Consider the following 15,644-nt stretch of genomic DNA (forward strand, 5'->3'; position numbering starts at 1 on the left):
GTGGTCTTTCAGCGAAGACCATAGCAAAGGATGTTTGTTTGGGGGAACTAGAGGTGTTTCATCTCTCCATTTCTGATGTATCTCCATTCTCCGCAAACTCCACAGACGACATATTTATAACACAGTTTTAGGAAATTAAGTGGCTTCAGATAGCACGCAGGGGTTCATTATCAATCCCCACCAGACTGCTCTTTCCTCTCTTCCATCTGTGCGGCTTCTCTCTGAGTCCCCTGGTCTCCACCCAGCTCTATTTATTCTCAGCCTGCAGACGACCCTTGTGGGGAGGAGGGCTGTAAAACACCCAGCTGCATTCCAAATGTCACAGCCTTTCTCCCCTGGCTGCAGCCCTTCAGAGTCCTGTGTGGCTCAGTGACGGTGCCGCACGGAGGCAGGGGGTGATTTAGGGGAGACACTAAAGGAACATTATGTTATTTGCTGGTGCCTCTGTAGAATTTAGTACCCGCCAGAGTGGCGCTGGGCCTTTGCTGTACCTCTGGAGGAACTGGCTGCTTTGTCATGTTTGAGGTCCTGAGGACCATGCGCCTTTGGATTCCCACCCCCAATTTAACAGTCTTGTGCTGTGGAGTTCACTGATAAATAGCCTTTGCCCCTTGATTATAACTGTTCATTGCAGACAGTGTGAATAACTCAGAGCTGTGTAAAGAATAGAAAAATCACCCATTAGCATTCACTTCATTTTTTATGTATGTTGCATATTTTTCCATATTTTTTTAAAAAACCCGAGGTCAGCAAAGTAGCTGGATGGGTTAAAACTTACTACCAAGCCCAGACATGACTTCAGTCCCCAGAACCCACATGGTGGAAGGAAAGAGCTGACTTCTCCAAGTTGTCCCTTGACCTCCTCTTGTGTGTCATAGTGTGTGTGTGTGTGTGTGTGTGTGTGTGCGCACATGTGCAAGCGTGCAAAATTAAATAAACATAAAATATTTATATAAAATAGACATATGTAAAATTAAGAAGTCCTGCTGCGTATTGTTTGAGGTAGTTAACACAAATACAGGAAATCGCCCTGAAGCCATTAACATTTAGTGCGCAGAGCCATTCAGATACGCATGAACTGTTTCAGAATGGTGCATCCCATGAATGGCTCATCAGCTACTACATCAGCTCAGAGCCGCTTCCACAGGTGCTCCTGGGGCACTCCCATCAGACCCCCATGTGTGGGAACTGGGGTGGGAGGAAATGTCATACAAAGATTTCCAGTTTTAAAAACAGTAGCAGGAAGTCCACTCTAGACCGCAGCTCAATCCCGTATCACATCTGTGTAGGAAGAACAGTGCCAGCTCCTGAGGCTGACACAGTCTGTGCTCACTGGCCTGTGTGGTTAAAAACACTACTCAGATTCTAGTCATTACAAATAATGCTGCTATGAACATAGTTGAACAAATGCCTTTGTAGTATGATTGAGCATCTTTTGGGTATATGCCTAAGAGTGGTATTGCTGGATCCTAAGGTAGGTTGATTTTCCCAATTTTCTGAGACACTGCCATACTGATTTCCAAAGTGGTTGTAGAAGTTTGCATTTCCACCAGTATTGGAGGAGTGTTCCCCTTACTCCACATCCTCTCCAGCATAAGCTATCACTGGTGTTTTTGATCTTAGCCATTCTGACAGGTGTAAGATGGTATCTCAGAGTTGTTTTGATTTGCATTTCCCTGATGGCAAAGGATATCGAACATTTCCTTAAGTATCTTTTGGCCATTTGAGATTCTTCTTTTGAGAATTCTTTGTTTGTTCTGTACCCCATTTTTTAATTGGGTTATTTAGAATTTTAATGTCTAATTCCTTGAGTTCTTTATAGATTTTGGAGAGGAGTCTTTTAGCTGATGTGGGGTTAGTAAAGATCTTTCCCCATTCAGTAGGCTGCCTTTTTGTCTTATTGACTGTGTCCTTTGCTTTACAGAAGCATCTCAGTTTCAGGAGGTCTCATTTATTGATTGTTGCTCTCAGTGTCTGTGCTACTGGGGTTATATTTAGGAAGTGGTCTCCTGTGCCCATGTATTGAAGACTACTTCCCACTTTCTCTTCTATAAGGTTGCTTGTGGTTGGATTTATATTGAGGTCTTTAGTCCATCTGGACTTGAGTTTTGTACATGGCGATAGATATGGATCTATTTTCATTCTTCTACGTGTTGACAAAAGAGGTCCAGACCATGATGGGGACACCCACTGAAACAGTCTGCCTAAGCTAATGGGAGCTCACCAACTCCAGCTGAACTGGGAAGGAACAAGCATAGGACCAAACTAGTCCCTCTGAATGTGGTTGACAGTTGCATGGCGGGGGAAGACTGAGGGGGCCACTGGCAGTGGCAGCAGGATTTATCCCTACTGCATGTACTGGCTTTTTGGGATCCTATTCTCTTTGGATGGATACCTTGTTCAGCCTAGATATAGTAGGGAGGGCCTTGGGCCTTCCACAGAGCAATGTGCCTTACCCTCTCTGAGGATTGGATGGGGTTGGGTGGGAGGTTTTTTGGAGGGAGTGGGAGGAGGGGAAGGAGTGGGAACTTGGATTGGTATTTTTTAAAAGTCTAATAAATTTTTTTAAAAGTAAATAAACAAACAAATAAAAATAACCACTGCTCAGAGCTGTCTAGCCTAAAGAATGGGCCAGCCTTGCAGGTCTTGGGATTCAGGGAAAGGTAAAATGGTCAATACTAGAGAATGACCTACAGCCAGTCACCTGTGTGTCAGAAGTGAGGCCTACTTGTTAAACCGAGGCGTGCCCCAGAGCCGTCCCAGGAGCCAGACCCAGCGTCAGCTCTCATGTAGTGGTGTGGCACTTCCTAAACCATGGGGGTCACATGCAAGAAACCAGTTACCCAAGCTTTGTAAAAGATAGTAAGGTCAGTCAGCTCTGCACACAATGCAACAAAGCTTGTCCCCAAGGACTAGTCCTTAACTGACGACCTCCTGTCCTGGAGAATGCCTTCAATCCTGACCCCACACATTCTAGAATCTACATTTGATTCTCCTTATTTACAGCAAACATCCATATCAAAAGTAAGCCTTCAGGAAGAGACCCAGAGAAACTTGTTACTTGTTGCTACTGTATTTCTCTGAATCACACACAATCCACACATAGCTAGGCTATACTCTTCGGGGGAGTCTCCAGCAACCCTTGTGTTACTCCTTCCTAAAGCTTCTTCCCCAGTTCTGGACATGCTTCAGGGGCAGGCTGTGGCCCCTGAATTGACCCCACACAATCCCTACGGTTCTGATTTCCCCAGCTCCCACTCTGCTGGCCACTTGCTGCTTCCTCAGACCCAACTTGCTTCTACTGACAGAATCGGCTAGCATCCGCCAGACGGCCTGCTCAGCACATGGTACAAAGGGAGTGAGGAAGGGGGCAGATCTAGAGGGGTGGTGCTGCCATTTTCACAGTGATTGGGGTGGCCTGTTTGTGGCATCTCTCTTTATATTGGTTTTTACCTTAAGCCACTGTTGACCGGTTGCAAGAAGGTGTTTTGTTTTTCATTGTTTTCTTTTTAACATTTTTTTGTTCTGTGATGCTTTGGCATAATTTGTCACTAGAGGAAGACACACAATTCCTTTTATGCATCAGAAGAATAATATTCTCAGGGATTTTTATGCCAAAAAGAGCCACATTCTCAACAAGTCTTTCTGAATGGATCCTTTCGGCTGTCTTTACTCGGACGTCCTTATATTTCCCCCTTACTTCCATGTTGCTCTTTCAATTTCATGACTGCCATCTTCCTGGTAGGCTGTGCTGGCTTCAGGTTGGGACATGCAGAGTATTGACTTGTCTCGGGGACACTTGTTCTGTTTTCCCCTGGAGTGTGAAGAGCTGCGGATGTAGGGTCTGTCCCTATGTCGTAGTTCCTTCTTCCTCAGAGCTGTGTGGGCTTACAGGGTCATCAATATGTCATGTTTGTTTGGTCTTGTTTAATAAGGGAAGTTCTTCAGATGGATTCTAAGGTGACTTCCTACACAATTTCTGTTTATATCCACTTGCCTATTGAGTAGTTTTCATAATATTTTTCAAAAAGACTTCAATAGCCTAAAAGAGAGATGGGTGATAAAACCTGTTACTTAGAGCACATTATTTAAATAAATTACCGCTCCATGTTCCAAAAGAGCTGCTGCCATGCCTCACAGTAGCTGACTTAGGAGCAGTGTCCTAAAGATTGCCGCTCCAACCCAGAATTACCGATTTGGAGAGCGTGGTGCTGATGGCGAGTTCTCGGTGAGTTTTGGTGATAAATTTGCATAGGTGGTAGAGGAATTTCCTCTGACTTACCATCCTGAAAATAAAGTGAAGGAGAGATAGCTCAGCAGTTAAGAGTGCTTGATGCTTTCCTCGTGGACTTGGGTTCAATTCCCAGCACCAACATGGCAGCTCACAACTGTCTGTAACTCCACTTTCAGGGGATCCAAGACCGATACCCTCTGCTGACCTCCTCAGACACCACGTGTGCACACGGTCCACAGATATATATGCAGGCAGAATACCTGTGCCCGTAAAAAGAAAAGCAAAAAACAGAAGACTCCTCGGCATCTTCTCAAGCTCGGGCATCACGTGCTGAGGTTCACCGTCGGTGTGACCTGGTGCTGAGAGAGGACGAGTGTCTCACACGTGCTGCACTAGACACTTGCTTTTCCGTCTTTATTTCACAAGTACTGCAGTTGGATGTTGGCTGTCGCTGAAGGCACGTGTGTTCAGTGCCCAGCTCCTCATGCTTCTGGGGTGATGCGTTGTAATCAGAACGGTAGGACCCGGTAGGATGCAGCCGGGTCGCTGCACTGTGTCCTTGAAGGGGATATTGAGCCCCTGGTCACCACACCCCATTTTATTTCTCATTGCCATGATATGAGCCCATTTTCTGTTGCCAACCCCCCCCCACACACACACATGCACATACGTACTGTAAAGTGCTGTGCCAAAGCATCCAGGCCTGGTAACTTCTGAGAGTTTGAAAGAACACAAATCTTTCCTGTTTATAATCTATCTCCGGGATTTTATCATAGTATGGGCAAGCTTACTGATGCATAACTCCTCCTCCCTCCAACACGCACACACTCACATACATACATACTCACAATACATATACATACTCACACACATACACACACTCACATATATTCATACATACTCACGATACATGCACATGCGTGCACACATACACACTAGCATACATACATACTCACAATACATACACATATACATACACACATAAACACACACACACATCCATACTCACAATACATACACATATACATACTCACACACATACACACACTCACATACATTCATACATACTCACGATACATGCACATGCATGCATACATACATACTCACAATACATACACATATACATACACACATACATTCATACATACTCACGATACATGCACATGCGTGCATACACACACTAGCATACATACATACTCACAATACATACACATATACATACACACATAAACACACATACATACTCACAATATGTACACATATACATACTCACACACATACACACACTCACATACATTCATACATACGATACATGCACATGCATGCACACACACACTAGCATACATACATACTCACAATACATACACATATACATACACACATAAACACACACACATACATACTCACAATACATACACATGCACACACACACAACACTCACATACATACATACATACTCACAATCATATATACACACACACCCATTCACGTAATACATACTCACGATACATACATACTACCACACATACACACATATTCACATACATACATACCTACTCACAATACATACACATACATAGACACTCACTCCCACATACATACACAGTCCCAAGGGCACTTGAGAGTGTAGAGAGATTAAATCTCATACTGGCTTAAACGGCACTTTGTGAATGAACTGGAGAGGTGGGTGTAGTGCAGTTCTGCTAAAAACGAAGGCTTGAAAGTTGCTGCTGTTAACAGTTGGGTTTTCCACAGTGACTGTGAGAGCTAATGGTATCAAAGTGTTGGAGTGATCTCTAGGGGATGCTGTGGGATGAAACAAGACCATGTGTGTAAAACGCGTAAACTGTGAAGCTGGGTTCATGTGGGAAGCGTGTTTTAGTATTGTCTGTGAAAGCTGTTGCATACAAAAAAGGAGAATTTTAATTTTGCAAACAACAGAAAACAGCCATAGGCATCCAGAGATTACCTTCTAGCTTTTCTTTTTTTTTTTGTTTTTTACTTCTTATGAATTATGTTCTGTGCTATGTCAGTCTAAGCCAGTGGTTCTCAACCTTTCTAATTCTGCAAACCTTTACTATAGTTCTTCTTGTTGTGGCGACCTGCCCCAAGCCCACAATTATTTTTGTTGCTATGTCATAATTGTAATTTTGCTACTCTTATGATCATAATGTAAATATCTGTGTTTTCTGCTAGTCTTAGGTGAACCCCTGTGAAAGGGTTGTTTGACCGTTCCCCAAGGGGTCACGACCCAGGGGTTGAGTACCCGCTTGTCTGATCACTTCTATTCTGGAGATTATTACATTTTCCTATCTGGAAGAGACTAGAAGGCTGTGGGCCTCTGATAGAGTGCTTAGTTAGCACACAGGAGGTGTGATATGATCCCCAGGACCTCATAAATCAGGCTTAGTAGTACATACCTATCATCCTAGCACTTGGGAGACAGAGACTAGAGGGTCAGAAGTTCAAGGTCATCCTGAGCTGCATAGGAGGTTTAAAGCTATGTGAGACCTTGTCTCTAAGGACGAGGAAGAGGTGTTGAGAAACAGAATGAACGCAAGAAACCATTTTCAATAAAATATTATAGCTGAGAATTACCAAGTCACACATACAAGGTCAAGTGCTAGCTAGACAGGCAAGCTGCGTTTTTCTAAGTAAGCTTTTATTTAGGAAATAAAAAAAGATACATCTTTAACCATAGCAACCCATTCTCTAAAACTCTATTGTGTGTTATTCAGATGTCTGCACAACTGATTCCATGATTTCTATGAACTACAAAATGTCCCTGCCATCTCCCCCAGACAGAACTCCTTACTGTCCTGGCCACTGGTACTCAGTGCTCGCTTTGGATGCAGGTGGATGTTGCTGTTTCGTGCTGGGATCGCACAGTCTGGGATGACTCTGTTGCATCGCTGGCTGAGCTCTCACGAAGCACTATCAGGAGACTGCAGGGAAAATCACATTATGAGTTAGCTTTGTGATCAGTTTTATTGGAACCGAAACTGAGTGAAAAGACTTAGGAATAATTGGGTAATCAAAGAGAATTAAATCAAGAGGGGGAAAATATCAGTTCTGGCATCAAATGGGGATGGCTCTGACACCCACATCTGTGGTCTTTATCCATTTTAATCAAGTCTAAATTATGCCATTAAGACTTATTTTTGCGATGTTTATACTTGCTCAGACATAGCAGACTTTCTATTCATCTCCGGGTATTTCTTGAAGCAGTCAAACCTCCCCACTGTTTCTGGGGAAATGCTCCCTAACTTGACTAGCATCCAGATAGTCAGCACACGCGCTCACGTGTGGGGCACTGCGTGTAGTGTCTGAGAAATGCAATCCAGATGTTGAGCTTTCAACCCGTGAAGATGCATCTTCCGTCCCAATACTCATTGTTGCCTTCAGAAAACCAGGTTTAAGTGTCGTCTGCTTAACGAGAGTCTACTAAGACAAATAACCACATCATGCTCCCAGGGTGGCGGAAATCTTGCTGTTGTGACTAGCCAGGGTTTCTCCAGTTCCCTTGCAAGGCTTCCCAAGGGGTACTGCTTTTTCAGAAAAAAAGAAAGAAATCTTGTTCAGACCGGTAAATGGCAGCAAACCCCCACTTTACAACCGTCCTCTTTAAGTATGGAATTGAAGGCACCCTGAATTGTGGGATGACCATGACTGAGCCAGGTTCACAAGCAGAAAAATGAGTGAAGGAACCTCCCATCTCCTTTGTTGAAGCTTGAGTTTCTTTGTCACTGAAATGTAGTCACTGTGTTATCTCCCATTGGAAACTCTGTCCCCAGTCCCTCTATCCTTCCGCTCCAAGCTCTTGCTGGTTGCATCCTCGCTTCTTGGTGCTTGTGTATGCGTTTGGTTTGGGATTCTGTCTGCCTCGTTCGTGTCTTGTGCCCAAATCAGGAGTTGTTTTTGAGGCTGGCTGTTTACCCTAGGGGGACCACTGGCCATCTTCCATGGGACCTGGTTACTGTTTGCAAAAAAAAAAAAACCACGGCCCTCTGTACACTGAATGCTGCTGGCCTAGCATTCGCTCCCAAGCTGTGCTCTGAAAAAAACCCAGAGTTCAGTTCACAGGAGGTCTGTGTTCGCCTTGAAATTTTCCATAGCCTAATACTTTGGCCAACAGAAGGACTCGATTTATAAACTTCTGTCGTTCAAGTGCAACAGTCATGTTCAGCAGGGTCAGTTAAGACCAGGGTGGGCAAAAGACAAAGAAACAAACAAAAAGAAACTGCCAGGCTGTGGTGGCGCACGCCTTTAATCCCAGCACTCAGGGAGGCAGAGGCAGGCAGGTCTCTGTGAGTTCGAGTCTAGCCTGGTCTACAAGAGCTAGTTCCAGGACAGGCTCCATAGCTACACAGAGAAATCCTGTCTCGAAAAACAAGGCAAACAACCAAAAAAACAAAAAAAGAGAAAGGGTAGGCTTGAGTATCTCGAGGTGATTGTAGGAAGAAAGGCACCATCTCCTCTGTAGGAAGCCGTGTGTTCTTTAGGAATTTCCTGAGTATTAGCAACAACATGGCATCTTGCACTGTGACCGTGTCATCTGCCCCTCAGTGCTTTATAGGCATTTACATCTCACTAAAAGTTCGCAATGGTGGGGAAGTAGAGACTTTATTTACAATACATCCTTTGTATAGAAAGAAACCAAAGGCACAGAGAGGTTAAGAAACTTACCCATGATTACACAGCTAGAAAACCAGCAGAGCTAGGGTTCAAAGCATGTATTCTCACCCTCCAACCTTTCCCCGTATGCACCAGCTGCCATATTTCAGGTTAGCATTGTCATTATCCCACTGTAGCTGTGACATCGGGAACTCTGCTTTTTTAACCTTTCTCGCAGCGCTCTCTGAAAGCAATCAGACGGCATCGCAGGAAAAAGCATGAGGTGAAAAGCCACCCAGAAGCCGTCTTCACTCCCAGGTGGGAGGAACTCTGTCCTCTCCTGTCCAGGGTTTTACTTTTTTCCTGAAGAGTGCTGGTTGTAGTCCAGCCTGGTTAATGAAGGTCTCTGATCTCTTTCGGGGAAACTGAGGGAGCAGGATCACATATTCAAGACTTGCCTGGGCTGCCAAGTAGTTTAAGGTCAACCTGGGTCACTCAGTGGAATCTTGTGTCAAATAACAAGTAAAAATGAGCCTGGGGTGCATCTCGGTGCTAGAGCTCCTTGCCCAGTGAGGATCACCAGCATTGTATACATAGACTCTACCACGGCCCCTGCACCCCTACCAAAGAAGAAAATTAAACAAAATAGAAACAGGAGAAAAAGAGAGAGGAAGAGAAACCACACCCAAACTCCTCTTTCCTGTAGTTGGTGGAATGACTGCCCCTAAGTACCCACCTCTCCTCAACCCAGCACTGTGTATCGACAGAATAAATACAAACAGAATGTAACTTTTCCTTCCTCGTGTCTCTTTTTAAAGAATGGCTTTCCCTCTTCTTCCTTTTTCTTTTTAAAAACAAATCTGAAATTTTGCCAGATGAGGAAATTGTCCCAGAACACAAGAGGCCAAGAAGTGTTTAATAATCTTATCATGGAAATGTGTCCCAAGACTCTTTATAAAGCAAGTCACATCTTCCCAGTGATTTTCCTTGTCGTGCTAAGCATGTGGGGTCTCCTGCCCTGCCTGTCAGGAGCTGCTCCTGAGGACTCCTCCTCTTCTTGGTGAGGTCTCCCCAGGTCTCTGTAATAGACTGACTTGGTCCCCGCTCCTTAACAGAACAGATTCAGATTCAGACATACCTGACCCTAGGGAAGGCAGTCCCCCCAATGTGTGAGTCTGGTCTGGGGTCAGGACAGACTTTCTGGTCATGGAGAGCTTCTCTGGAGTCTGACTCAGGGGTACCCTCCAACCCTGTGTGTGTGAACTCATTCAAGTGCAGCCACGAGCTGTAATGGGCTGGCAGAGAGGCCAGGGCAGGGATAGCTGTGCTGTATCATCCATTGCAGGGTGGATAGAAATGAGGCATGGCAAGTGCTCGCGCCTGTCTTAGCGGCCTGCCACCCTGTCCAGGAGCGTTTGGATTTTTCAGCACTGGCATGAGAGATTCGGCCTCACGTGCTTTGTGGCTGTAGCTATACATAATCTCCTCAGAGCTGCCTCTCTCACTTCCTTCGTTGTGGATCCCGTGGTGTAGACACATACCAGCTCAAGTGGTTTCTGGACATTGATCTTATCCTGGATAAGACAGGGTGTCAATACCTTTGTTCATTCAGAAAAATAAGTCGAAGTTGTTCTGAGAGTGTGGGAGTTTTGAGGCAGGGGAAGCCGAGGGTGTGGTGTGAGGGGAGGGGTGTGCGCAACCCTAGTGCGCAGGTCCCAGGACAGCGTGGTTTCATTTTAGCACATAAATAAACTTGCAGATCTTTGAACACCAAAAGGCCTTTCAAAGATTTTTCTACATGGGGCACAGGATGCCCATTCTGGTGTAATTTTCTCTCGAAGCACAGAGACAGTTTATTGTTGAGATTAATCATAAGCAGCTTTGTCCATGTGTTGCTACCAATTAAAAGGCGTTTGGTACTGGGCGAAAGGCAAGCGTTCACCTATGGGAAGATGTGGAGGGAAGAGCTTGGGTACTCGAGGACCCCTGCAAAAGCTCTCTGATTCTTGATGGTAAGATGTAGTTCAGTCGAAGGGACTTCCCCCATCTCATGCAGGACTAGACTCTTCTCTCCCCAGGGAGATCTTCATCATCAAAGTAGACCAGGAACCCCTGCTACAGCTGGGAGATTTCTGATGACTCACTTTCTGGATTCTTAGATGTCTTAGGTGACAAACCAACTTCCCTGCCTAAAATGGAGGTGCTGTGATAAGGGTCGGCTTTGGGGAAACCATGGGGGTTGTACGGTACCCGGTCATCATAGCCCAGTGTTGCTCCTTGCCCAGCGCTGTTTTAATATGCAGGATTTGCGGACGTTTAGGAGTTGAGTTTGTCACAAAGATTCGAGTCATTTGCCAACAAACATTTGATGAGGAGAAGCCAAGCATAGATGGCACTCAGGGTCAGGAGGACTGGACTGGATAAGGTCAGCAGCCTCGGGTTTGAGTTCCATCTAAGCCACTAGGGTGACTGCACCAGTCCCTTCCCCTCAGAGTTAGGTCAGTGACCTTGCAGGTGACTTGAAATGCTCTGGGTGGGACTAATTTTGCTCTTAATTTTACTAAATACCTGCAAAAATATCTATTTAAACACTTGCATGGATGGCCCCTTCTCACTTGCCCAGCCCCCTCTCACCAAAGAAATGCATACAAAATCAATTTTTGTGTCTATATCCTGTTTCTTCCCCTATAGACCCATAGAGCAGTTTACAAAGAAATGGGAACCCAGCCCTGGCTCTAAATTGATTTGGCTACATTTGATACACTCTTCCTTCCTAGAATATGACTTTTCATGTGTAATAGCCCAAAAGATTGCTTTTCACACCTCTTTCGTTTTTATGATCCCTTTCAAAGGCTTCTTATGTTGTTCACAGTGGAACTGGCAGCCAGGTTTCTGCAGTCTCAGAAGTAACCAAGCCAGAAGTGTCAAGACCTCATCAGGAGACAGAGGGCCTGATGCATTTCTTTGTATGGAAAGATAAGGGCGCTCTCAAACTCTGTAACACAGGTGGATTTGGGTTCAGAGAAAAGAAAAATAAGGAGTCCTGACTTCTACTGGGACCAGAGTCTAAAATTACAGCTATGTCTTTGACTTGATCTGGGTTCACAAGAGGAAACATAGCACCAGAGATGATAATGATGATACCCAAGGGGGAGGAGATGCAGACTCAGAGCAACCAGTCCTGTAGCCATCAGAGGGGACTGCAGGCTAGGGCGGGGTCCTCAGGCTAGGGATGTCCAGCTGGGTTGTCCAGACCACAGGGTTAAGGCATTAGCCCTATTCAGTGAGTCAACTATATATGTAAACTCAAGGATCTTGAGAGAAGTGACTTCCGGAAGCAGAGTAGTTGGCTTCTCTGTTATGCACAAGTTGAAGTGCCTAAGCACTTTGAACGCTTGTATGGGTCTGAGTTCTACAGACAAACAACCAATAGAAAACATTAATCTGTATATAAACCACCCATCCATTCATCCACCCACCCATCCGTCGTCTGTGTCTCCTAGAGACCCAGGAGAATCAGTGGCTCAGTTCTAGTCAAACAGTGCAAAGGTTTGAGACGCAGGAGAGCCAGGGGTGAAAGTCCTGAGCTAAGTCCTGATCCGAAAGCAGAGGACCAGTGTTCCAGCTCGAAGACTAGCAGCTATGGAGGACAAACGCTTTCCTGTTCCTCTCTTTGCTCTGTTCAGGCCTGTAACACAGAAAGAGGCCACCTAACACTGAGAGGGTAAGTCATTCTGCTTGGTCTCCAGAGTCTCAGGTTGATCCCACCCAGAAGAATGACACAGCAGTCCCTGTACACAGGGACTAATATCTGGGTACCTGTATCCTAGTCAGGGTCTCGCCTAAGTGTGTCTTGCCTTCATATGTTGTACTCTAGATTGACTACATCGCAGGAACATCCAGGGGAGGCTGTTGCTAAGGACTGTTTGAAATGGAGCACTCCCCCTCCTCCTCCAGCTCCTTCCAGGAGTAAACATGTCAGAAACCATTCTGGGAGCTCACTCTTCCATCCAGGCTGTGACCACTTAGTTCCAGAGCATTAGCAGAATTTGATGGATGGGAAGGAAGTATGTTGGGGTTTTAAGAAAGCAGATTCTTGAGAGATGATTTGAGTGGGCCTGGACACAGGTTATTTTCCACACCTCCTAATACCTACATCAGCCCACTCTTTAATGGGTCTGTTATCAGACGGGGCTGATCATCATCATTATGGAAGGACACTAAGAGAGGGTTCTGCCGAAAAAAAACGACCTGGGCTGGGAATTGATCCACCAAGGGATAATTTGAAACAAAGACTCTGAGATCTAGCAGGCCTAGGAAATTACTATCTTGCTCAGTGGGATTAGTTGTCCAAATGAAGAATATTTTCTTCTTGCACTATCCTGTCTTCTGATGGCTCTTTTCACTGCCCTTCTGTGCCAGTGGCTGGATCCCTGGCCAGCAGCACTGCAGATGTTCAGCCCTGCACCAGGCTTAGGAACTCGACCATGTTAGCTGTGGTTCAGTGGAAGCAGGGAGCTGCCGGGGCTTACGCTTTACCGAGAAGGAATCAGAAAGACTCTGGCTTGTGAGGAACGTCCCTCGCCTGCCCATTGTAATTTTCATGAAGCGTTCATCATTTTTTTATTAGCCCAGTGACTTTCCTGATAGATTAGGTCATTCTGTCTGATGGGTCTTCAGCCCTCCCTTGACTGGTCTCACCTTCTTCTGTGAAGGAGAACAGCCTTGTGGCCAAAGTCAGGGTGGGGCCAGCTGGAGGAACTCCAGAGTCAGCAGTGCTGATATTTGGTAGCAGGGTGACAGACTAAAAACCATGTATTAGGGGAGCACAGATGCCCCAGGCAAAGACAGCATGGGCCTGCCCTGTCCCCATATTGAAGAAGAAACGTAAGACATTGGAATTGTAGAAAATTTAGGAGTTTAGAAAACATCCAGGGAACTGGCCATGGTGGCACACTTGAACCTTTAATCCCACCACTCAGAAGGCAGAGGCAGAAAAATTTCTTTGAGATTGAGGTCAGCTTGGTCTGCATTGTGAGTTCTAAGCCAGCTAGAGCTACACAGCAAGGCCATGTTTCCCAAAGAGGGGGGAAGAAAAGAAGAAGATTAGGGTTCATAGTCTACAGGAAAGAGAGAGAGTGCAATGCAGGATAGGATGTCACAGCTTTGTCTGTGACATGCATCAGCTTCTGGCCATGGGTAGTACTGCTTGGTGGTGGGTCTAGCAGAATATTGGCACAAAGTTCTATCCACCCATTCATATAAGCACACACTACCCTTTACCCATCCACACATTCATTCATCTGTCCTTATCATCCACTTATATATTTATCCATCTATACACCTAGCCATCCACCCACCCATCCATCCACCCACCCACCCATCCACCCACCCACCCATCCATCCACCCACCCATCCACCCACCCATCCATCCATCCATCCATCCATCCACCCATCCACCCACCCACCCACACACCCATCCATCCATCCATCCATCACCCACCCATCCATCCATCCATCCCTTCATCCATCTTTTCATCCATTCACATATCTACCTATCCATCCATCTTTTGACCTATCCATCCACCTTTTTCACGTATCCACCCATCCATCTATCCATCCATTCATCCATCCATCCATCCAACCACCCATCCACCCGTCCGTCCATCCATCCATTCACACATCTACCCTACCCATCCGTCTGTTGACCTATCCATCCGACTTATTCATGTATCCATTTTTCCATTTGGCCCCCCACACACATCTAACCATCCATCTGTACAACCACTCAGCTGATCATCTTTCACTAACATGCTTGTGGTGGAAATAGTCACCACATATAGCAAACAATGTTGGATGCAGAGGAAATGAGGAAGGTTGAGTCTCTTGAGTCTCCTGTGTAGGCTTTCATAGACTAGACAAGGACACAGTAGTAGACTAGCAGTTCAGGTCACAGTGAGGAAAACCTTGAGGAGTGAGCCCAGGCTACCCTAATGGGAAGAGAGACCTCCTGTGTATGTTCTAAGGAGGCTTGCCTTATGGGAAATGTCCTTCCCTCATTCAAGGGTGTGACAGTACCTCCTTTCTATTTCAGTGGAAGATAAATATCCTTTGCCCCCTGGGTTTAGGTCTCCTCCCTGCCCATAGCCAGGAACTCCCTGTGTAACTCAGGCTGGCCTCATGCTCTCAGCAATCCCTGCTTAGCCTTTAGAGTGCTGGGATTACAGACTCGAGCTACTGTGGCTGGCTTTATCTTAACATTTTAATTCAACAATGGTTCAAAACTCTGCCTTATCCCTCTTACGAGGGCAGCTACTGCCCCATGTTCTATTCACACTGGACCTCCCAAGACAGAAGCCCATGCTGACTACCACTTTTCCCTCTTTAAACATCAGCAGACGAGTTTCATCCTGTCCCTTCTGGTGTCCACGTAGTGGTCTTGGTGTCATCTGTCTTTAGCCATGGAGGTTCTGACCCTTGAGGCTCATCTCCCTTTCTGGCTGGTATGTCCACTCTCCTAAGGACTCAGCTGGAGGCCTTCTAGAGGCTTCCCCACCCTCATGCCCTTCTGTGGCTCCCACGGACACACATGTACCCCATTCTGACTCCGTCAGAATGACCTTTTCAAGGGACCCACCGCAGAAGTGTACATCCTTCCAGACAGAAGGAAATCGTGACTTTCTTTGCATCGGAAGCACCCGAGGACCTGAAGTACTTTCCCTAAACATGCAAACTTGAAGCAACAATGTGGCAACTTTCCAGTAGCCCTCCCCTGGACAGTACTATTGATTGGTAC

At 45.8% G+C, this 15,644-nt stretch overlaps 1 protein-coding gene across 4 annotated transcripts in view; it reads left to right on the forward strand.

The window, feature by feature from the left end:
* Nucleotides 1–15,644, forward strand: part of Susd4 (sushi domain containing 4) — a 128,510-nt gene that overhangs the window by 50,334 nt on the left and 62,532 nt on the right. The gene's annotated exons all lie outside the window — the stretch shown is intronic.

The sequence above is a fragment of the Microtus oregoni genome, unplaced genomic scaffold, assembly GCF_018167655.1.
Source record: "Microtus oregoni isolate MIOR12 unplaced genomic scaffold, Mior012 000047F_ref0000412, whole genome shotgun sequence".
Taxonomy (NCBI): Eukaryota; Metazoa; Chordata; class Mammalia; order Rodentia; family Cricetidae; genus Microtus; species Microtus oregoni.